General features: G+C 38.2%; 1 long non-coding RNA gene across 1 annotated transcript; it reads right to left on the reverse strand.

The window, feature by feature from the left end:
* Window positions 1–10575: 10575 nt before the first annotated feature.
* Window positions 10576–15532, reverse strand: LOC118968548 (uncharacterized). Its single transcript, XR_005056276.2, has 3 exons — window positions 15413–15532; window positions 15188–15271; window positions 10576–10705 (listed from the first exon to the last, which is right to left on the reverse strand). It is a non-coding gene; the product is annotated as an uncharacterized lncRNA (long non-coding RNA).
* Between the last annotated feature and the right edge of the window lie 10354 nt (window positions 15533–25886).

Below are 25886 nucleotides of genomic sequence, written 5' to 3' on the forward strand. Positions count from 1 at the left end.
CAGGGACCCCGGTGCTAGGGAGGCAGGGTGGCGGGACTGGTGAGCGGGTGCCTGGGACTGGCACCTGAGGACAAAGAATATCCCGCATTTTTCCCTGTGGGACCAGTGGGTGGGTGCCTGAGACCAGCACCTGAGGACGGAAGAAATCGCGTGTTTTTCCCCTTTTTTTTCTCTCTTTTTGCCGAGTGCTTTTTGGAAGCCTTGAAGGGACAGGGAACCCGGTGCTAGGGAGGCAGGGCGGCGGGACTGGTGAGCGGGTGCGTGGGACCAGTGCCTGAGGACAAAGAATATTGAGCGTTCCTTCCCTGCGCGACCGGTGGGTGGGTGCTTTTTGGAAGCCTTGAAAGGACAGGGACCCTGGTGCTAGGGAGACAGGGCAGCAGGACCAGTGAGCGGGTGCCTGGGACCGGCACCTGAGGACAAAAAAAAAAAAAAAAAAAATCGCTTGTTTTTTCCTTTTTTTTCCTTTTTTTTTTTTCTCTTTCTTTCTGTTCCCTCTCTCATTGTTGCTGTTGTTGTTTTGGTTTGGAGAGTGCTTTTTGGAAATCTTAAAGGGGCAGGACAGGTTACTTAGACCAGAAGCAGGGAATCTGGGGATCTCTGGGCACTCTAACCCCCTGGGCAGCAGGGAGCACAGAGGCCCCTTACGGAGATAAATAGTCTCCTGGCTGCTCCCCCTCCAATGGGGCTCCACCATTTTGGAGGAACAGCCCCAGCCAGGCCAAGCCCACAGCAACAGCGGAGATAAACCCCAAAGCAACTGGGCAGGAAGCAGAAGCCCTGTCTGCGCACAGCTGCCCAGCACAAGCCACTAGAGGTCGCTATTCTCCCAGGAAAAGGCTACAAACCAACAAGAAGGGAAGCTCTTCCAGCGGTCACTTGTACCAGCTCTGCAAACTATCTCTATCACCATGAAAAGGCAAAACTACAGGCAGACAAAGATCACAGAGACAACACCTGAGAAGGAGACAGACCTAACTAGTCCTCCTGAAAAAGAATTCAAAATAAAAATCATGAACATGCTGATAGAGATGCAGAAAAAAATGCAAGAGCAATGGGATGAGATTCAGAGAAAAATGCAAGAGCAGTGGGATGAAGTCCGGAAGGAGATCACAGATGTCAGGAAAGAGATCACAGAAGTGAAACAATCCCTGGAAGGATTTATAAGCAGAATGGATAAGATGCAAGAGGCCATTGAAGGAATAGAAGCCAGAGAACAGGAACGTATAGAAGCTGACATAGAGAGAGATAAAAGGATCTCCAGGAATGAAACAACACTAAGAGAAATATGTGACCAATACAAAAGGAAAAACATTCGTATTATAGGGATACCAGAAGAGGAAGAAAGAGGAAAAGGGATAGAAAGTGTCTTTGAAGAAATAATTGCTGAAAACTTCCCCAAACTGGGGGAGGAAATAATCGAACAGACCATGGAATAATACAGAACCCCCAACAGAAAGGATCCAAGGAGGACAACACCAAGACACATAATAATTAAAATGGCAAGGATCAAGGACAAGGAAAGAGTTTTAAAGGCAGCTAGAGAGAAAAAGGTCACCTATAAAGGAAAACCAATCAGGCTAACATCAGACTTCTCAACAGAAACCCTACAGGCCAGAAGAGAATGGCATGATATACTTAATGCAATGAAACAGAAGGGCCTTGAACCAAGGATACTGTATCCAGCACGACTATCATTTAAATATGATGGTGGGATCAAACAATTCCCAGACAAGCAAAAGCTGAGGGAATTTGCTTCCCACAAACCACCTCTACAGGGCATCCTACAGGGACTGCTCTAGATGGGAGCACCCCTAAAAAGAGCACAGAACAAAACACACAACATATGAAGAATGGAGGAGGAGGAATAAGAGGGGAGAGAAGAAAAGACTCTCCAGACAGTGTATATAACAGCTCAATAAGCGAGCTAAGTTAGGCAGTAAGATAATAAAGAAGCTAACCTTGAACCTTTGGTAACCACGAATCTAAAGCCTGCAATGGCAATAAGTACATATCTTTCAATAGTCACCCTAAATGTAAATGGACTTAATGCACCAATCAAAAGACATAGAGTAATAGAATGGATAAAAAAGCAAGACCCATCTATATGCTGCTTACAAGAAACTCACCTTAAACCCAAAGATAAGCATAGACTAAAAGTCAAGGGATGGAAAAACATATTTCAGGCAAACAACAGTGAGAAGAAAGCAGGGGTTGCAGTACTAATATCAGACAAAATAGACTTCAAAACAAAGAAAGTAACAAGAGATAAAGAAGGCCACTACATAATGATAAAGGGCTTAGTCCAACAAGAGGATATAACCATTCTAAATATATATGCACCCAATACAGGAGCACCAGCATATGTGAAGCATATACTAACAGAACTAAAGAGGGAAATAGACTGCAATGCATTCATTGTAGGAGACTTCAACACACCACTCACCCCAAAGGATAGATCCACCGGGCAGAAAATAAGTAAAGACACACAGGCACTGAACAACACACTAGAACAGATGGACCTAATAGACATCTATAGAACTTTACATCCAAAAGTAACAGGATATACATTCTTCTCAAGTGCACATGGAACATTCTCCAGAATAGACCACATACTAGCTCACAAAAAGAGCCTCAGTAAATTCCACAATATTGAAATTCTACCAACCAATTTTTCAGACCACAAAGGTATGAAAGTAGAAATAAATTCTACAAAGAAAACAAAAAGGCTCACAAACACATGGAGGCTTAACAACATGCTACTAAATAATCAATGGATCAATGAACGAATCAAAATAGAGATCAAGGAATATATAGAAACAAATGACAACAACAACACTAAGCCCCAACTTCTGTGGGATGCAGTGAAAGCAGTCTTAAGAGGAAAGTATATAGCAATCCAGGCACACTTGAAGAAGGAAGAACAATCCCAAATGAATAGTCTAACATCACAATTATTAAAACTGGAAAAAGAAGAACAAATGAGGCCTAAAGTCAGCAGAAGGAGGGACATAATAAAGATCAGAGAAGAAATAAACAAAATTGAGAAGAATAAAACAATAGCAAAAATCAACGAAACCAAGAGCTGGTTCTTTGAGAAAATAAACAAAATAGATAAGCCTCTAGCCCAACTTATTAAGAGAAAAAGAGAGTCAACACAAATCAACATAATCAGAAATGAGAATGGAAAAATCACGACAGACTCCACAGAAATACAAAGAATTATTAAAGACTACTATGAAAACCTATATGCCAACAAGCTGGAAAACCTAGAAGAAATGGACAACTTCCTAGAAAAATACAACCTCCCAAGACTGACCAAGGAAGAAACACAAAAGTTAAACAAACCAATTACAAGCAAAGAAATTGAAACAGTAATCAAAAAACTACCCAAGAACAAAACCCCGGGGCCGGACGGATTTACCTCGGAATTTTATCAGACACACAGAGAAGACATAATACCCATTCTCCTTAAAGTGTTCCACAAAATAGAAGAAGAGGGAATACTCCCAAACTCATTCTATGAAGCCAACATCACCCTAATACCAAAACCAGGCAAAGACCCCACCAAAAAAGAAAATTACAGACCAATATCCCTGATGAATGTAGATGCAAAAATACTCAATAAAATATTAGCAAACAGAATTCAACAGTATATCAAAAGGATCATACACCATGACCAAGTGGGGTTCATCCCAGGGATGCAAGGATGGTACAACATTCGAAAATCCATCAACATCATCCACCACATCAACAAAAAGAAAGACAAAAACCACATGATCATCTCCATAGATGCTGAAAAAGCATTTGACAAAATTCAACATCCATTCATGATAAAAACTCTCAGCAAAATGGGAATAGAGGGCAAGTACCTCAACATAATAAAGGCCATATATGATAAACCCACAGCCAGCATTATACTGAACAGCGAGAAGCTGAAAGCATTTCCACTGAGATCGGGAACCAGACAGGGATGCCCACTCTCCCCACTGTTATTTAACATAGTACTGGAGGTCCTAGCCACGGCAATCAGACAAAACAAAGAAATACAAGGAATCCAGATTGGTAAAGAAGAAGTTAAACTGTCACTATTTGCAGATGATATGATACTGTACATAAAAAACCCTAAAGACTCCACTCCAAACTACTAGAACTGATATCGGAATACAGCAAAGTTGCAGGATACAAAATCAACACACAGAAATCTGTAGCTTTCCTATACACTAACAACGAATCAATAGAAAGCGAAATCAGGAAAACAATTCCATTCACCATTGCATCAAAAAGAATAAAATACCTAGGAATAAACCTAACCAAGGAAGTGAAAGACTTATACTCTGAAAACTACAAGTCACTCTTAAGAGAAATTAAAGGGGACACTAATAAATGGAAACTCATCCCATGCTCATGGCTAGGAAGAATTAATATCGTCAAAATGGCCATCCTGCCGAAAGCAATATACAAATTTGATGCAATCCCTCTCAAATTACCAGCAACATTCTTCAATGAATTGGAACAAATAATTCAAAAATTCATATGGAAACACCAAAGACCCCGAATAGCCAAAGCAATCCTGAAAAAGAAGAATAAAGTAGGGGGGATCTCACTCCCCAACTTCAAGCTCTACTACAAAGCCATAGTAATCAAGACAATTTGGTACTGGCACAAGAACAGAGCCACAGACCAGTGGAACAGATTAGAGACCCCAGAAATTAACCCAAACATATATGGTCAATTAATATTTGATAAAGGAGCCATGGACATACAATGGCAAAATGACAGTCTCTTCAACAGATGGTGCTGGCAAAACTGGACAGCTACATGTAGGAGAATGAAACTGGACCATTGTCTAACCCCATATACAAAGGTAAACTCAAAATGGATCAAAGACCTGAATGTAAGTCACGAAACCATTAAACTCTTGGAAAAAAACATAGGCAAAAACCTCTTAGACATAAACATGAGTGATCTCTTCTTGAACATATCTCCCCGGGCAAGGAAAACAACAGCAAAAATGAGCAAGTGGGACTACATTAAGCTGAAAAGCTTCTGTACAGCGAAAGACACCATCAATAGAACAAAAAGGAACCCTACAGTATGGGAGAATATATTTGAAAATGACAGATCTGATAAAGGCTTGACGTCCAGAATATATAAAGAGCTCACACGCCTCAACAAACAAAAAACAAATAACCCAATTAAAAAATGGGCAGAGGAACTGAACAGACAGTTCTCCAAAAAAGAAATACAGATGGCCAAGAGACACATGAAAAGATGCTCCACATCGCTAATTATCAGAGAAATGCAAATTAAAACTACAATGAGGTATCACCTCACACCAGTAAGGATAGCTGCCATCCAAAAGACAAACAACAACAAATGTTGGCGAGGCTGTGGAGAAAGGGGAACCCTCCTACACTGCTGGTGGGAATGTAAATTAGTTCAACCATTGTGGAAAGCAGTATGGAGGTGCATCAAAATGCTCAAAACAGACCTACCATTTGACCCAGGAATTCCACTCCTAGGAATTTACCCTAAGAACGCAGCAATCAAGTTTGAGAAAGACAGATGCACTCCTATGTTTATCGCAGCACTATTTACAATAGCCAAGAATTGGAAGCAACCTAAATGTCCATCTGTAGATGAATGGATAAAGAAGATGTGGTACATATACACAATGGAATACTACTCAGCCATAAGAAGTGGAAAAATCCAACCATTTGCAGCAACATGGATGGAGCTGGAGAGTATTATGCTCAGTGAAATAAGCCAAGCGGAGAAAGAGAAATACCAAATGATTTCACTCATCTGAGGAGTATAGGAACAAAGGAAAAACTGAAGGAACAAAACAGCAGCAGAATTACAGAACCCAAAAATGGACTAACAGGTACCAAAGGGAAAGGAACTGGGGAGGATGGGTGGGCAGGGAGGGATAAGGGTGGGGAAGAAGAAGGGGGGTATTAAGATTAGCATGCATGGGGGGGAGGGAGAAAGGGGAGGGTGGGCTGCACAACACAGAGAGGACAAGTAGTGACTCTACCACATTTTGCTAAGCTGATGGACAGTAACCGTAATGTGGTTGTTAGGGGGGACCTGATATAGGGGAGAGCATAGTAAACATAGTATTCTTCAGGTAAGTGTAGATTAAAAATTTAAAAAAAAAAAGAAAGAAAGAAAGAAAAGGGGGATTACTCCTTAACAGGATAAAACTATTGGTAAATCAAAGATCAACGCATGCTTTAAATATCCTTAATGTTGATCACTTAAAGGGTGTCAGATGATCAGCTATGGAGGTACTCTTTTCTGATAATATTCCTTTCTCTTAATTAAAAAAAAAAAAAAAAAAAGCAGTTACTGTGTGCTGACCTCCAATGAGTTCTGCACAGTGGTATAGAGGGCATGTCAAAGTGTGGGCAAAGGGTCTGTTTGTTTCTACGCAGAAGATCAAGGCCTAGCTGGGATACCCAGAAAATGAACTAAGATACGATATGAGGAGGAGCTTCCGGCATCAGCACTCTCTGGAGGACTCGTGCCGGGGGATGATCATCAAAAAGCCTCCACAGGGATCCGGACGATGCTGCGGTTGTGGCTGCATCCAGCCCACCGTCTCCTGGACTTGCCATAAGAAGGAGGAGGGAGATGTCTAGGCTGGCATGTGCATACAGTGAGACAACGAATTTGACTGGATCTGTACTGTTGGAACTCAACCAGGAGTTGGGAGGGGTGCAAGTTGTAGCACCCCAAAATCTCATGACTATAGACTATCTATGGTTAAAAGAACATATGGGATGTGAACAGATCCCAGAAATGGGCTGCTTTAATTTGTCTGATGGTTCAAGTACAGTTGGAAAATATCCATCATATCATAGATAAATTTTCACAAATGCCTAGGGTGCCTAAATGGTTTTCTTGGCTTCACTGGAGATGGCTGGTAATTATAGATTTGCTTTGTTTATGTCACCGTATTCCTATTATGTTAATATGTGTATGCAAATTAGTTAGTAGTTTAAAACCTATACATACTTAAGGTACTATACAAGAAGATATGTCAAAGAAATAATCAATCCTCCCAAGTTTCCTTCATATGCTACATCTATAGCTTTTCTTCTTCCTTCCTAATTACAAACCTTAAATAGAATTCGTGCCTCATATCGAATTTACCGAGTATCATAATTCCTCCAGGTGGTAAAGATACCTCGAGACAAGTGCTGGGCATAGAAGCCACAGGGCATAAATCTGCAAAGAAGTTAAAAGCTAACCTTTGCAAACAATATGGCTTCTCTCTCACTTACCAACTTTACATTTCCCTGTATGGCCCCGGAAGATGACTGGTTAGCCAGAGACGGGTAAGATTCCTCAAGGGAGGAACAACCTAAGACAGGCACAGTCTCAGGGGGGCCATCAGGTGAGAATTTGGGGATCAACAGAGGTGAGGCTCAGAACCTCACCCCCCCTGCTTTGAGAGAAATCTTCTGCATCCGTGGATGTCTTGCTGCCCTTGTCTAGCCTGGATTAATACTTAGTCCATAGGCACACACCTGATCATCTGATCATCTACATTTGCCTTTTTACAGCACTAAACTATGTTTTCTACCTTTATCTTGCATCTACCTACCACTTCAGCATTTTATTAAAAATAAAAATAATAATAATAATAGGAGAAATGTGGGATCAACATATAAATCAAGTACAAAAATCAAATGAATATTCATATTTGACCTGATGGTTTATAGGTCATATTGCGTGATCAAAACCGAAAGTTTCTGTGATGAATGCCCTTGTACTGTTCACCATGTAAGAATTTATTCACTCTGTAAGAATTCGTTCACCATGTAAGAACTTGTTCGTTATGCTTCAGAAGATTGGAGACTGACGAGAATTAGGCTTGAGATGGATTAATGTTTGTACATTGAGCATTGACCCCCCTATACTGAATTTTATTGTTGTTAACAACCATTTGATCAATAAATATGAGAGATGCCCTCTCAAAAAAAAAAAAAAAAAAAAGAACATATGGGATGTGAACAGTTCCCAGGAATGTGTTGTTTTAATTTGTCTGATTTTTCTCAAAATATTCAAATTCAGTAGACAATATCCATCATATCATTGATAAGTTTTCACAAATGCGTAGGGTGCGTAACTGGTTTTCTTGGTTTCACTGGATATGGCTGGTAATTGTAGGTCTGCTTTTGTTATGTAGCTGTATTCCTATTATGTTCATGTGTGTATGCAATTTAATTAGTAGTTTAAAACCTATACATGCTGAAGTTACTCTACAAGAAGATATATCAAAGAAATAACCAATCTTCCCATGTTTTCTTCCGTCTGCTACTTCTATAGCTTTTCTTCTTCCTTCTTAATTACAACCCTTTAGTAGAATTCGTGCCTCATATAGAAAATTACCGAGTATCATTATTCTTCCAAGTGGTAAAGATACCTCAAGACAAATGCTGGGCATAGAAGCCACAGGGCATAAATCTGCAAAGAAGTAAAAACTAACCTTTTCAAAGAATAGTGCTTCTCTCTCAATTACCAAATTTACATTTCCCTGTATGGTCCCGGAAGATGACTGGTTAGCCAGAGATGGGTAAGATTCTTCAAGGGAGAAACAACCTAAGACAGGCACAGTTGCAGGGGGGCCATCAGGTGAGAAATTGGGGATCAACAGAGGTGAGGCTTAGAACCTCAAATCCCACCCACCCCCGTTTTGAGAGAAATCTTCTGCATCCGTGGATGTGTTGTTGCCCTTGTCTAGCTTGGATTAATACTTAGTCTATAGGCACGCACCTGATCATTTACATTTGCCCTCTTACAGCTCTAAATTATGTTTTCTACCTTTATCTTGTGTCTACCTACCACTTCAGTATTTCATTAAAAAAAAAATAATAATAATAAGGGAGAAATGAGGGAGTCATATATAAATCAAGTATAAAAATCAAATGAATAATCATATCTGACTTGATTGTTTATAGTTCATGATGCGTGATCAAAACCGAAAGTTTCTGTGATATGACTGCCCTTGCACTGTTCACCATATAAGAACTTATTCACTATGTAAGGACTTGCTCACCATGTAAGAACTTATTCGTTATGCTTCAGAAGATTGGAGACTGTTGAGAATTAGGCTTCGAGTTGATTAATGATTGTGCATTGAGTCCCCTATACAGAATTTTATTGTTGTTAACAACCGTTTGATCAATAAATATGAGAGATGCTCTCAAAAGGAAAAAAAGGTAGTACTAAAAAAAAATAAGAATGCAGTCTTTTAAATAAGTGCCCTTATTTCAATACTGTGCAACTACGTTCAGTAACATCTTCCTCTATGTATGTGTGCATTTACTTTAAAATTTCTCAGAGTCTAGAATTATTCAAAACTAGTTTTGTTTGATGCACTTCTGCATTGCTTCTGCTTTTTATCATTTTAAACTACTCTTGTAAATGATACCCTGAAATGCCTGAGTTTTCATAAATAGTTTTTAGCAGAAATGATACTTGGACAAAGACTAAGACTCTTATGAATACTATCATGAATATCTATATATGTTGATAAACATATATATGCAAATATTACATATACAATCAATGGAGAAAAAAATCGTATCCACATATAGCTATTAGAGTTTACCCCCTCCCGGATTTTGTTACCCCTAGCTAGTTGTATAGTGTATAATGCACAATTTATTTCACAGCTTGTAGAACAACAGAATAAATATCAATTACCATTTTAGTCTTACTTCTTCCAGGAAAAATAATATAGGCTATTTAAATTTCCTACTGGGTTTGTCTGTGTATTCTAACTAGGTCGCACAAAATATGTTGAACTGATATTAGAAAAATACACAGTATACATATAAATTAATACCCTTGAGATGAAAATAAAGATATCTTTGAATGATTAAAAAGTGTTAAATATGTCAAGAAAGGTCTACATAGTTTAATTTTAAAACTGTTATTTTTATGTTAATTTAAAAACTGATTTATATTTTCAGTGTAATATATATGAATAGATAAGACTTCATTAATAAAAACTGCTTTTTAAATTATGTACATATAGTAAAATATTATTAATCACTCACAAAATAATTGAGGAATACAAATTCCAGTGACCTGAATTGGTTGGTTTTAAGACATTTGGAAAATAATATTTACCAATTTTTATAATGAACAAGCTATTGTTGATATGTACAATTACTTGGAGGAGATACTTATTTATTTGAAGCCTGTTTTTCTCATGAACTTGGAAATAATTTAAATGCATTAAAAAATATTTCCCAATGGTGCTATGTACTAAATTAAAACTATCTTTTTCAACTGATTAAATATACTTTTGAGGTACAGAATATAGCAAATTTTTGTTATTTTAAATAATTATATGCACAGTAAAATAATATCACTTCACTTTTAAAATAAGTTTTTGTAGTCTTATTAATTTAGGTCAGTCTTGTCTCAGTAAAGTCACATTAAAGATAATTTTAATCATATGTAGAATCATGTAGCAAAAATATACACTTTGTTTTCCAGTAATAATTTCAGTATTTCAGGAAAAAAAATTCTCTTAAAGCTTACTGAAGTGTTGTTTGCCAATTTATTGATATATACTGTATTAATTGCCTTCAGAAATCATTTCTGAAAATCCCAGCTTAGTATCAGCAAGGAAATCTCAGCCGTTAATCCTGATGAGGTGTATCTCCTTGTTTAACTTCTCCTAAAATTAAGGAAACATACAGTTACCCGAAGGGGAATGACTATCCAAAGGTTAAACTTGCCAAATGACTAGATAAATCATTAATCCTCTGAATAGATGACAGGGAAGAAATTATTGGTAACTTCCTAGAATTTCTTATGAAATGTCCTCTAAGAGCCACTCTCTATACAGAACTTCCACTTCTACCTACTATCTTGATCCATGTCCATATTCTCAAATGCTTTTGCTGTAAAAACATTCTTTTAACTTTTTCTGAATGTGTACTCCCTTATTTCAATACTGTGCACATTACGTTCAGTAACATCTTCCTCTATGTATGTGTACATATACTTTAAAATTTCTCAAAGAGTCTAGAATTATTCAGAAGTATTCACCATAGTTCCTCCTTTGCAGAATGTTTTAACAGTCAGTAATCATGTGGTTACTAAACTGAAAAGACTGCAAATTATTCATGATTTCTTCTCTGTCACCCTCCATCCAAATCACTGAACTCTGTGGGTTTACCTAAAACATCTGTCACCAATTATCCACTGTTTTTATATGTTGTCAGGGTTCTTGACCAGTATGTTTGAAACTTTTTCCAGGACTATAGCATTGGCCTTCAAGCTACCCTATTTCCAGTGTTTCACTCTTGGATCGATTCTTTATTCAGTATACAGTGCAAACCTTTTAGATTATAAATAAGATCATGTTACTGCCCTGCTTAATACTCTCCAATGCCTTCCTGTTGCCCTTAACGTAGGACCCCACATTTCATCATGCTGATAGCCCTGCTCAATTTCACTCTTAATTTTCTCCACAAACTTTTCTTTTGTTCCCAAGTCACCCTCCTCACCACCTGTTCTCTGTTGGGTTATTATGTTATGTCACTAAATGCTTCCAAGCTCTTTCCTTAGCAGGATATTCAAAGATCAGCTCCTTTATTCTTCAAAGAAACCCATTCAGGACTCTATGTAACTTTAAGGAGGTGATATTTTGTACACCATTAATTTAGTCAAATTCTCAAGATGAAATAAATGAACTTACTCTAAGAAAATGGTGTTGTTTGCCACCTGGTGACATATATGAAATCATTAAGGCAGCAGACCTCAGTGAGACCTGACTTCTCACATCTTCTCTATATGACATACTGATTCAGACGCCATGCTGTGTGTTCAGCAGCTGTACCCAGTCACCCCGGCATCTCATCTTTGCTTATCTAACTCTTCTTGAACCCAGTTATCTCATGTTTCTTTCTTTTAGGCTCTTCTATGTGTCATTGATCTCCATTTCTATAAACTATTTCCTCCTCTGTCAGTTCTGTACAATGTAGCATTTAAGTATTTTAAGTAAATTCATGTGTATGTTTTCTTTCTCCAGGTAAGTTGTTTGAATAATGTGATTTATTTTCATCTCTATACAATCCAAGAAACCCTAGTCATACCATTATTTGTCAAATTTAGATATTTATCATTTAACACAGACATTTTCAAGATGCTATTACAACTATGTCCTCTTGCTGGTCTTGTAATTAATATCATAGATTTTTGTAATTTCTTCAGTTATGTCTATATCCATTCTCTCATCTTTCCTCAATTTTATTTCACTACTGTAAAACTAAGGTTTTGGTCTCTTTAAATGAAGTTACTACTTTTTAATCTAGAATAGTAAACTTGATATCATATAAAATTTGAAAAGCATGTTGAACATAGGAAAAATAAGTTGAACAAAATTAACATGTGTATCTCATCATCCAGAGGAAAAATATGTAATGCAACTTTTAAGTGATTAATACCATATCTAATTGTATAAGACTCCTCAGAATAATCGTCCTTCATTACAAATCTGAAAGTGTCAGACCCAATCCTAAACCCATTAACAACCTAGATTATTTTACAAAAAAAAAAAAAAGAGGAAAGGAAGAAATTAAAGTATTTGGTCTAAAGTCAGGAAGGCTATGAATGAGTTGGCTGCAAACTATTCTCCTACTCCTGATGACCACTACATTTTTTTATGCAACCATCACAGTAGTCAAATGCTTCACAAAGCACACCCCTTAAGACATTCTATTAAAAGAAATAGTGCTGTGGTCAAATTAGTTCTTGGATATCTAAAAATGTCGTAGGCATTTTTAGAATTTAATAAAGAAGTTGTTTAATAGAGAACTTAGCATTTTCTCACGCTTATTTATTCATTTGACACTTTTTTCATGTTATATCCAAGAAGCAATTTTGAAAAACCACATACATTGCTTCTACTCTCCCATATCTGTGTTGTAAAAGTGTGAAAGAAATATCCTCTTAAAATCATGCTTAGCTAGCTCAGGCATGTCTACTTTTCTGAATTAAGGCTGGTAAGATCATGTCCAAACAGAAGCCATAGTAAAGATAAGAGGTAGGAAGGAAGTTATTATACAGTGAATCTGCTATTTTAAAGAGTTGGTCCTTAAGACATTGATCAGAAACCTGATGCTGTCTTACTGATTTATTAGGAAGGTATCTTGCAATGGTATATAATCATAAATCTTGATCATACAAGTAATTTATAAAAATAGCATTTGTTAATTGGAATTAACTTTTCATGATAGCTATCCTGTATACCAGAAAGTGTGTGTGTATGCCAGCATATCCCCTGCTTTAGATAGAACTACTCAGAAAGTCAGTACAGAAATAGAATACTAGTTTAATAATTTACAAAGACATATACAACACTGAAAATATTTGTAGAGTATAAATAATCAATCCTGACACATATCTGTCAGGAAATCCAAACCATTATCAGAAGAGGGAATGGAGGCAGAATGGTAATGTAGAAAGAATAGTAAAGAAGAAAAGATAAATAAAATTGAATATCTAATAATAATGTGTTGGTGAATTCACCCTAAAATGGAAGTGATATATTATTCAAAGGCCTGTCTGGCAATCTAACTGACATGTTTTTGTTATTGTATTTTAAGTCATTTGTTGGCTCATGGGAGCCAGACATGTGGTGGACTGGGCTAGCTTCAAGAATAGCTTGATCCAGAAATTAAGTTTTATCAAGCTGAGAGGGATCACACAACTCAATTTAACACAGGAAAAATGAGAAACACCTCCAGGTAGTTTGATTTTTTGCCTTGTCCTTTCTTTTCAATATTTCCCTCTTTTTATTTTTGAGGGACTTCACATTCACGAAAGCATATTTATATACACGATTTTATTAGGACAATATGATAGGCAGACTACTGCAATACTAACTGTAGTATATTTATAATCTTATCTGTTATTTATAGACCAGACACCAGTAAGTTAGTTTATCCATTTTCTCTGGGGCAGAAATGCCACCACATTTGTAGAGACATTATTTTAAGAGAATGAAGTTGATATTTCTGGTACCACAGAATTTTTAACTTTTGTATCTTTTAACTGTCAAAAAGCAAAAGTTGTCCCTAATCCTATATCAGGAGTCATGAATTTAACAAAGAACATAAAAAGCATTGCCCAATAAAGGGGTCTGTGGGGGGTTCAGGGAGTCTCAAAAAAATTCAAAGCCTGTTAGTATGCGCAATTATTTCTTTCTGTATTGCCCACATTAAGACACACAGAATCCAGCCTGTTCTGTTTGTATACATACAAAGTCTTTCCTAAGCACCATCTTTTCTTTCAAGGGATAAAATGCATTATGATTTGGAAAAGGAGGGGAATAGGAACATCATCTATACTCTTAAAACTCCATTGGACCTGTCAAATATACTTCAATATGCATATTTTGTGTCCAGTGGACCAAAGTATAGCAAGATAAGCATATATTAATAGATTTCTGACTTCCATACTCAAAATCCGTTTTAGAAAAAGTAATTGTTTTTTATTGTTTGTTCTATTTTTTGAGTAAATAATACATAAACTACAATTTGAGTTACAAAGAGAACAATCTCAGTGTTGATTTGAGATTCAGCAAGCACACCAGACTATGCTTTTAGGTGGCAAAAGCTCCAGGGTTCCCTGGCTTCTTTTGTGTTCCTAGGCTTGTAGAGTGCTAGGAGCTGACAGATGCTTATCAAAAATTCATGTAAACACGGCTATCAAAGCTGTGCTCTCCAGCTCTGCCTTCACTCAAGAGGGTCAGCATGGAACATCATTAATGCTGGGCCAAAGATAGAAATGTCATGCCAGGAGGTTTGTAATGCAAGGGAACACCTACACTGCTGTTCTAAGACACAGCACCCAAATTGTTAACTTTGCTGACATGAAAGATGAAAACAGGGGCAATGTTTAAAACATTGCTGTGTGTTTATTTAAGCATGAACTCTGTTAGGCATTTTCATCTTTGTTTTCTCAAGCTGAAAAAGAGTTCGGGGCTTATTCTTTTGTTTGTATCTGAGAGGCTGTGGAAATGTGGTTCAAATCTGAGTACTTTATAATATATATTACCTTCATAAACAAAAAAAATATCACATTGACTTTACTTTGGTAGCAATAATACAGGAGGCCTAAAGTTTAATTCTCTGGGTCTAGGATTACTTACCACATTTTGAAGGACTCTTTTCCTCCTTCAACTTCTTTTAGGCTTATTTTTGTGCAGGAATCACAGCACTTTTTGGGATGACTCCTAACCAAGTGATAGAAAGGCCATAAAGTCATAGTCTGGAAAGTAACCTCACTTCAAGACCTGGGAAGTGAATTTCCTCCATTTTAAATGAAGGTCTTCATTTTCACCTGAGAAAAATTGTTACTTAGCTTAATTACTTACCAGGTTCATGAACTTAACAGGTTCCCATTGGCTTAGTAATGTGAATCAGATATTCTCCTAATTGTCTATAATTGCATTAGGGTGGCTATTCCTAAAGTGTGGTCACTAGGGCAGCATCATCTGGTACTTGTTGGAAATTTAAATTTGGCAAGGCCTATCCATGATAAAAAATTAACAGATAAGTAAAAAATTATTCAGGCTGTTGTAATAGGGCAAGAACTGAAAACCAAAGATCAGAGGGTCTCAGCAGGTTGGTTTCCCTTAGACTCTTACAGTGAGAGGAAAATAAGCTGCAGAGGGACTGATCGGCATTTTTTATTGTTTTGCAATCAGGGGACACCTCTGTCAGCTGAGCAAGTTTATGCTTGTGTATGGCTAGTTCCCAAGGCAACAATATCCTAATCTTAGCTAACCTTTCACAAGACAAAGAAAAGAAAGTTGGAGGATCTGTTTTCAGCTTTGTCACAAGTAAACAAGAGTCATCTGCAAGTCTGTATGAGTCATGAGAAAGTGGACAGTGAGTCTCATCTAAGTCATGTGGAAAGGAGTGATTATTGTAAGAAGCCATTCCCCAAACAGAAAAGGGAGCTTGGAGAAAAAAAAAGTTTGCGGGCATCACTGTCTTCTGGGAGCACAGGGCTCACCAAATGCTCAATATTTTCAGAGTCCACCCCACTACTGAATCAGAAAACTCCGGGACAGTAACATAGCATCTGAGTTTAACAAGTATTCCAGGTGATTCTCATGCATGTTGAAGTTTAAGAACCACAATATTAGGCTTTGCCTCCCAAAGCAGCCTCTCTGTCTATCTAGCCTGTTTCAACACATTGCAGATGATTTTTTCTACCTGCTTCTTTACCTTCTTGCAGTCCTGCTTAATCACGTGTTGTGTGGATTCTAAGACCTCATCATAGTGGCTGGATAATCTTTTTCCTGACACTGTGTGGGGAAGCCCTGCACCCCTTCCCCCACTGTTCTATGAGGACAGCTGCCGGCTGCTTCACCCTAGATATATCTGGCTCTGAGAAACCTGTTGTATCCATGGGAAAGGAGGTAGATAAGTGCCTTGAAGGCCACACTCATGAGCATCTTAAAACACTTATGTAAACATGAATTAGCAGTATAGCAGTATAAGAAGTACAGCTGTGTGCAGAATGAAGTGGCCTGTTTGAGCACCCTCCAGGATGACTGCCACTGTCTTTACTCTTTGCATTACCCCAAAACCTCAAAGGCAACCTCCAGACCCCAACACACTGCTAAAACTTTTGTGTTGTCTTCCTTCTCAGTTACATTATCAGACAAACATTAGACAATGGTATTTTCCCACCTTTCACTATGTCCAAGTCATATTTATTTAAAAAATTATTATCCCAGCAGAGTTAGCAATTGAGATATTGCCTGTGATTTTGAATGTTGTTGCACAAAACATTTGTGACTAATGGTTCGATTGTGTTTCAAAACTGCTACACATTACCTTATAGATATTTAGCTTATTCAAAGACATGAATATATCCATACTAATATTGTGCTTCTTACACTTCAATATATATATCCTAATTAGCTTTTGTTTAAGAACATACAATGAAATAGACATCTCAGCCTTGATGCCCTGTTTCAGGTTGGTGGCTAAAATTAAGTGAAAAATATACTAAGAAGGATTATAGACCATGATTTTTTTTCCCTCTCTCTTGTTTATAATTATTTTGCAAAGGGCAGTGTGCTATTTCCAATTATGAAATAACATACTTCTATTTATTTCATTTGATTTTCTTGAAATATACTCATTGTCTCTGGGTCTCTGAGTCCATGGACAAAATATAAATTCACTTATTTTAAGCACAAAAGTCTTTTTCCTTTGCAATGGAAAAAATCAGCCTTGGACTTCCCTCTGGGGAGTGGTGCAATGAGAAGGTGGACATTTCTTAAATCTCTGTGTTGGTTTGTAATCCTATCATTTGCTGTGATTCTTAGGCTTAAATGTAGACGGTTTTGCTCAGTGGACCAAATCTTTTTCTATTACTTCCATATTATTGATATGGGAAAGCAGTATTTATTTACTTCAAACAGGAAAGCATATTTAGCAGGATTTATTTAGCTTCAAACAGGAAAGCATATTTACTTTCTTTTTAATGAGAAAATAGAAATATGAAACTGATACTATGCATACCTCCTTCAGATACTCCAGTTGGAACATATATAGGCTTCTTAGATCACATTATGAGCTTACATAATGTTTTCAGTTTGGGGAAGTCCAGGCATGACTGAAGGCTATGTAACAAAAAAGGTGAAAGAAAACTATATATGAAAAGGAAACAACAAATAGAAACCAGTTATGTTTAGAAATTTTAAGTCAGAATGTTAGAAAAATACCCTAATCACTTTAAATGACTTGGCTATTGCTTCCTAGGTATGTTGCCATTTCAATGAAAGTAGAAATGTTTTATTATTCTGAGTTTGTATTCTCCACTCAAGTAGTCAAACATTTTCAATATTTTTAGTTGTTTCTTCTGATATTTGTCCCCTATTTATATATAACAGCTATAGAGTGCTATTTCTTGGTTCATCAAGTTTTTCACTGAATAACTTTTACTATGTTTGAGGTTTCTATTCTTACACCCCTATTTCCCCTCCTTCCATTTTCCTAGTATAGTTTTATCTACTGTCTATTGGTTAAGTAGTAGATATTATCTTAATCTTTGTATGTGACTATTGTTGCAACTGAATCAAGAATTATAATTAGACTTTTTTCTCATAAAAATGTTTATTGTTTCATTTCTTTTACTTCACTTTTTCTCACCTCTTCCTGTTCTTCCTGCTGTACCTGTCAAAAACTGTCAGTATAATTTCCAAATACTATATCAGATCACTACCTCAACCTCCACTTTCCCAGGAACTGCCCCCCCTACAGCTCATGGTCCTTCTCCCATCCTGACAAGTTGCTCTCTAGTTTTATTTAATAGATGTGCTTCTTGTGCTTTTCTTTGCCTCATGCTCTGTGCTTCTATCTTGGTCTTGCTCATTGTATGACACATATCTGCTACTTAGTTCCTAAGGCAGATGGCACACAAGTACAGTTTATGAGATTGCATATTGTTTCGAAATATTTAAAGATTCTTTTAATGCCAGGATAATACAACATAGTGACACTTGAATGGAGGAAGACAAACTCTTTGTTACTTATAGCTCTGAGTGAAAGCTGTTAAGCAGGGCCCCACCCAAATGGTTGAGTCTGGGAACAGGATACCATTAAGCTGAATCTGTAAGGAGGCTGTTTATGTATGGCAATCAGGGTGGGGTTAGCTAAATGTACAAGCTCCCTGTGGACTGGCTAATTTGAATAATATCTCAGTGTTTCAACTAAGAGTTTCAGCCCCAGGCAAATTCACCCTGGATTTGGTGAGATCTAATAAAAACAATGGAATTTAGGAGTAAAAGGGTTTATACAAAAATTCTCATGATGGCAGGTTGAGTGCTAGAATCACGTCTGACTCTGGCAAGTTCACAAACCATCTCCATCTCTGCCTCTGGGGAGAGCACTGGGTGGAGCTCTTTATGTTCTAACACTGACAATAATGGCTCATTGCCAATGGGCATGGAAGCATTAGCCTAGCAGTAGGACAATTACATCATCAAGTAGATTAGGGTCAGGTGAGGATCCCGGCCATAGAAACTTCCATTTTCCCTACACTCAGTCTCTGGGGAAAGGATCTGTGGCTAGTTCCCTGGGGCAATGAAGGCAGAAACACATTGTCCCATGGTGTGTAAGCTAGATAAGAGAAGTCCCTGGGGTATGGAATTAGCTGCTCAAAAAGGGGAACTGACCAGCCTCCAGCCAGAAAAACATGCATTACAAAAATATGTTAATAAATTATTATATAGTGAATACCTTTCATAAGCCTATTCTCAATTACAGCCTCTTCTCTCCAAAAGTATCCTCTCTCTTGACTATGTTAGTAATTACTCCCTTGGATTTCTTAGATTTTACTGCACAGATGTGCATTTTTTGATAATATTAGTTTAGTCTTGCCCAATCTTGAATTCGATATGTATTTCAGGTTTCTTATAATCTATAGGTTCTCTCTCCATTCCTTTTTTTTCCTAAGAATTCATGTATTGAAAATGGGGTTATTTGACCTATACTTTTCCACAGTCTGAATTTTGCTGACTTCATTCTAATGGTGCAGTTTGATATGGTCTCCTGTTCTATCACCTGCAAATAATCAGCTAGATCCAGAGCTTTGATCATACTTATGTTTAATTACTTTGGCATGATTATAGATGGTATTGTATCCTATCATCATGAGGTGTATGATGGTTAATTTTTGCTATTCTGAGTCATCCTGCTTCTTTTCTCAGATCACTTTTTCCATTCACCAGCACTTCATATCTTTTTTGTTTTTTATCTTTATTTTGATTCTGCCTAATGCTGGCCTCCTTCCTTAGTATAAGAAGACATGGGATTAATTATGAAATAGAGAATTGTTCTTCAAGTATGAGGTATTAGGGAGGACGAAATTTCCTCTACCCCTTGAGGTTCTTCTAGTTGGTCTAATAAACAAATTGACATGAAACAGATTAACAGGAGAAAAAAACAAAGCTTAATCATGTATCTATGGGGAAGCCATCAATATGGGCTCCAAAGACAGTCAGGGACAATGAGGTATGTATGTCATCCTGAACCAAGGTGAAGGTAGTAGGGGTCTGAGACTTCAAAGGAAAAGGAAAGTAATTCACAGGAATATGGAAAGAGTAAATGTTTGATAAACAAATCTTTGCTAGGACACACTGAAACAACCAGGGTGCCAATAGAGGAATTTTAACAAACTTAGCCACATCCCTCACTGTCTACCACACCTAGTTTACATTATAATATAGCTATCTTAGGTGATAGTTCTCTTCCTCAATCTAAATTCTTTTTTATGCAGTTGATGATGGGAGTGGGAAGTAAAAGTTTCGTTCTGTGTCTTTTGGGCCTTGATTGTTCTCAACTCTGAAATAATCTGCATATCACAATGGCACATCTTGGGGCAGCCTGCCCTTGGTTCCTACAGTTGGATTCATAGGAGAGGCATCATTTGAGGTGAGAGCTGGGTAATAATAAAAATTAACTAGATGGAGAAGGGGAGAAAATATTTCAAGCATCAGGAAAAACATAGCATTGCCAATGATACAAAAGTATGAGAAAATGAGGCAGAAGCCTCAAAAAGAATACAATGTGCAGACATAGGAGGCTGAAGATGATACTGAATGCATGTGCATGGGGCCATTTAACAGAGGCCTTTGTGTGTCATGGAATGAAATGAACAATGCTTTTCAAATATCCCTTGCACAACACCGTAAGGGTAAGTGAAAATGGAAACATAAACTTATATAAGGTAAATGGAGAGGAAGATAAAGATAAGGAAGTGTATTGCCAATAGGTTTCAGCCCTGGGCAAGTTTGCTATGGATTCAGTGTGACCAAAGAAAATGACAGCAAAACGTTCTTGGGGTGAAAGGGTTATACCCAACTTTATAACCATGGTGGCAGGTCAGTCACTAGAATCCCATTCACTCAGAGTGAGTCTGCATGCAGCAAGCTGGTCTCTGCCTCTGGGCCCCTCTGTCAGCACAGCTGTACTCTGGGCCCCTCTGTCTGCACAGCCATCCTGCATAGCTGTCCTCTGAGCCTCTCTGCACAGCCATCCCACACAGCCGTCCTCTGGGCCTCTCTGCACAGTCGTCCTGCACAGCCATCCTCTGAGCCTCTGTCCTCGGCACTGCCACCACTCCAGCCTCTGCTCTGCTCCCTGCAGCCTTGCAATGCTGCCACCGTGTTATGCCCAGGGTACTGGGCAGAGCTCTTTTTATAGAGTTAACAGCCATGTGTTGCCCACAGGTGTGCAGTGAGCTAGTCAACCAGGGCCAGGTGAGAATACTGGCCACAGGAACTCCCATTTTATCCACAGGAAGATAAAACCTCAAAAGTCTAAGAATAAAATTTCTGGGGGCGGACCCAAGATGATGGTGTGAGTAGGACAGTGGGAATCTCCTCCCAAAAACATATATATTTTTGAAAATACAACAAATACAACTAATCCTAAAAGAGAGACCAGAAGACATAGGACAACAGCCAGACTACATCCACACCTGTGAGAACCCAGTGCCTGGTGAAAGGGGTAAGATACAAGCCCCAGCTTGGCGGGACCCGAGCGCCCCTCACCCCAGCTCCCGGCAGGAGGAGAGGAGTCTGAGCAGGAAGGGAGAGGGAGCCCAGGACTGCTAAACACCCAGCCCTAGCCATCCGCACCAGAGCGCAGACACAGTGCATGCGTGGAGTGCTGGAAACTAGGGAAACAGGACAGCAAGACCTTTGGGTGGGTCCTGAAGCTGGCAAACCTGTGACAAAGAAAAGCGAGTGCTTTTTGAAAGTCTTAAAGGGACAGGGATGCCACAGCTCGACGGAAGCTTCCCGGGTCACAGTCCAGAAGCTGGAAATTCCAGGAAACCCCGGGCACACTAACCCCTTGGGCAACAGCTCTGAGACCCCTCACGGAGGTAAACAGCCTAACAGCCCCCTGTCCATTACCCCCTGGGGCCCCGCCATAGCAGAGCAGCAGCCTGAGGCTGGCCACACCCACAGCAAGGTAGCTTCCTCCATACCAGCCAGGCAAGATACAGAGACCCAGTCTATACCCAATTGCCCAACATAAGCCACTAGTGGTTGCAGTTGTCCCAGTAAAGAAAGGCCAGGAGCTAGTGGAAATCCTTGGCCCTCCCAACTGATAGAAAGTCAATAGCTCACCATTGCACCTATCATCATGAAAAGGCAAAAAAATTTGATCCAGACAAGACTAACCCAGACAGCTTCACCATCTGTTACATCTTTCCCTAAGAAGGAACCTGGGTAGATAGATTTCACCAGTCTTCCTGAAAAAGAATTCAAAACAAAAGTCATAACCATGCTGATGGACTTGCAGAGAAATATGCAAGAACTAAGAAGGGAGAATACAGAAATAAAACAAGCTCTGGAAGGACTTCAAAACAGAATGGATGAGTTGCAAGAGACCATTAATGGACTAGAAAACAGAGAACAGGAACGCAGAGAAGCTGATAAACAGAGAACAGGAACGCAGAGAAGCAGAGACAAATAAACAGATCTCCAGGAATGAAAGAATTTTAAGAGAACTGAGTGACCAATTCAAACGGAACAATATCTGCATTATAGGGGTACCAGAAGAAGAAGTGAGAGAAAAAGGGATAGAAAGTGTCTTTGAAGAAATAATTGCTGAAAACTTCCCCAAACTAGGGGAGGAAATGGCCTATCAGACCACAGAGGTACACAGAACTCTTATGACACGGGATCCAAGGAGGGCAACACCAAGACACATAATAATTAAAATGGCAAAGATCAAAGACAAGGACAAAGTATTAAAGGCAGCCAGAGAGAAAAAAAAGGTCACCTACAAAGGAAAACCCATCAGGCTATCATCAGACTTCTCAACAGAAACCCTACAGCCAAGAGGAGAATGGCATGATATACTTAATGCAATGAAACAGAATGGCCTCGAACCAAGATTACTGTATCTAGCACGAATATCATTTAAATATGAAGGAGGGATTAAACAATTCCCAGACAAGCAAAAGTTGAGGGAATTTGCCTCCCACAAACCACCTCTACAGGGCATACTACAGGGACTGCTCCAGATGGGAGCACTCCTAAAAAGAGCACAGAACAGAACACCCAACATATGAAGAAGGGAGGAGGAGGAATAAGAAGGGAGAGAAATAAAGAATCATCAGACCGTGTTTACAATAGCTCAACAAGCGAGTTAAGTTAGACACTAAGATAGTAAAGAAGCTAACTCTGAACCTTTGGTAACCACAAACTTAAAGCCTGCAATGGCAGTAAGTTCATACCTCTTAATAATCACCCTGAATGTAAATGGACTGAATGCACCAATCAAAAGACACAGAGTAATAGAATGGATAAAAAAGCAAGATCCATCCATATGCTGCTTACAAGAGACTCACCTCAAACCCAAAGACATGCACAGACTTAAAGTCAAGGGATGGAAAAAGATATTTAATGCAAACAACAGAGGGAAGAAAGCAGGTGTTGCAATTCTGGTATCAGACAAAACAGACTTCAAAATAAAGAAAGTAACAAAAGACAAAGAAGGATATTAAATAATGATAAAGGGCTCAGTCCAATGAGAGGATATAACCATTATAAATATATATGCACACAATACAGGAGCACCAACATACCTGAAACAAATACTAACAGAACTACAGGAGGAAATAGAATGCAATGCATTCATTCTGGGAGACTTCAACACACCACTCACTCCAAAGGACAGATCCACCACACAGAAAATAAGTAAGGACACAGAAGCACTGAACAACACACTAGAACAGATGGACCTAATAGACATCTACAGAACTCTACATCCAAAAGCAACAGGATACACATTCTTCTCAAGTGTACATGAAACATTCTCCAGAATAGATCACATACTAGGCGCCCAAAAGGGCCTCAGTAAATTCCAAAAGATTGAAATCCTACCAACCAACTTTTCAGACCACAAAGGCATAAAACTAGAAATAAACTGTACAAATTAAGCAAAAAGCCTCACAAACACATGGAGGCTTAACAACACGCTCCTAAATAATCAATGGATCAATGACCAAATCAAAATGGAGATCCAGCAATATATGGAAACAAATGACAACAACAACACAAAGCCCCAACTACTGTGGGATACAGCAAAAGCAGTCTTAAGAGGAAAGTATATAGCAATCCAGGCATATTTAAAGAAGGAAGAACAATCCCAAGTGAATGGTCTAATGTCACAATTATCGAAATTGGAAAATGAAGAACAAATGAGGCCTAAGGTCAGCAGATGGAGGGACATAATAAAGATCAGAGAAGAAATAAATAAAATTGAGAAGAATAAAACAATAGCAAAAATCAATGAAACCAAGAGCTGGTTCTTCAAGAAAATAAACAAAATAGATAAGCCTTTAGCCAGACTTATTAAGAGGAAAAGAGAGTCAACACAAATCAACAGAATCAGAAACGAGAAAGGAAAAATCATGACGGACCCCACAGAAATACAAAGAATTATTAGAGAGTACTATGAAAACCTATACGCTAACAAGCTGGAAAACCTAGGAGAAAGGGACAACTTCCTAGAAAAATACAACCTTCCAAGACTGACCCAGAAAGAAACAGAAAATCTAAACAGATAAATTAACAGCAACGAAATCAAAGCAGTAATAAAAAAACTACCAAAGAACAAAACCCCTGGGCCAGATGGATTTACCTCGGAATTTTATCAGACATACAGAGAAGACATAATACCCATTCTCCTTAAAGTTTTCCAAAAAATAGAAGAGGAGGGAATACCCCCAAACTCATTCTATGAAGCCAACATCACCCTAATACCAAAACCAGGCAAGGACCCCACCAAAAAAGAAAAATACAGACCAATAAATATCCCTGATGAATGTAGATGCAAAAATACTCAACAAAATATTAGCAAACCGAATTCAAAAATACATTAAAAGGATCGTACACCATGACCAAGTGGGATTCATCCCAGGGATGCAAGGATGGTACAACATTCGAAAATCCATCAACATCATCCACATCAACAAAAAGAAAGACAAAAACCACATGATCATCTCCATAGATGCTGAAAAAGCATTCGACAAAATTCAATATCCATTCATGATAAAAACTCTCAACAAAATGGGTATAGAGGGCAAGTACCTCAACATAATAAGGGCCATATATGATAAACCCATAGCCAACATCATACAGAATAGCTTGAAGCTGAAAGCTTTTCCTCTGAGATCAGGAACAAGACAGGGATGCCCACTATCCCCACTGTTATTCAACATAGTACTGGAGGTCCTAGCCACGGCAATTAGACAAAACAAAGAAATACAAGGAATCCAGATTGGTAAATAAGAAGTTAAACTGTCACTATTTGCAGATGACATGATACTGTACATAAAAAACCCTAAAGACTCCACTTCAAAACTACTAGAGCTAATATCAGAATTCAGCAATGTGGCAGGATACAAAATTAACACACAGAAATCTGTGGCTTTTCTATACACTAACAAGAAACTAATAGAAAGAGAAATCAGGAAGACAATTCCATTCACAATAGCATCAAAAAGAATAAAATACCTAGTAATAAACTTAAGCAAAAAAGTGAAAGACCTATACCCTGAAAAGTATAAGACACTCTTAAGAGAAATTAAAGAGGTAACTAACAAATGGAAACTCATCCCATGCTTGTGGCTAGGAAGAATTAATATCGTCAAAATGGCCATCCTCCCCAAAGCAATATACAGATTTGGTGCAATCCCTATCAAATTACCAACAGCATTCTTCAATGAACTGGAACAAACATTTCAAAAATTCATATGGAAACATGAAAGACCCCAAATAGCGAAAGCAATCCTGAGAAGGAAGAATA

Source organism: Manis javanica, chromosome 8, assembly GCF_040802235.1.
Source record: "Manis javanica isolate MJ-LG chromosome 8, MJ_LKY, whole genome shotgun sequence".
NCBI lineage: Eukaryota > Metazoa > Chordata > Mammalia > Pholidota > Manidae > Manis > Manis javanica.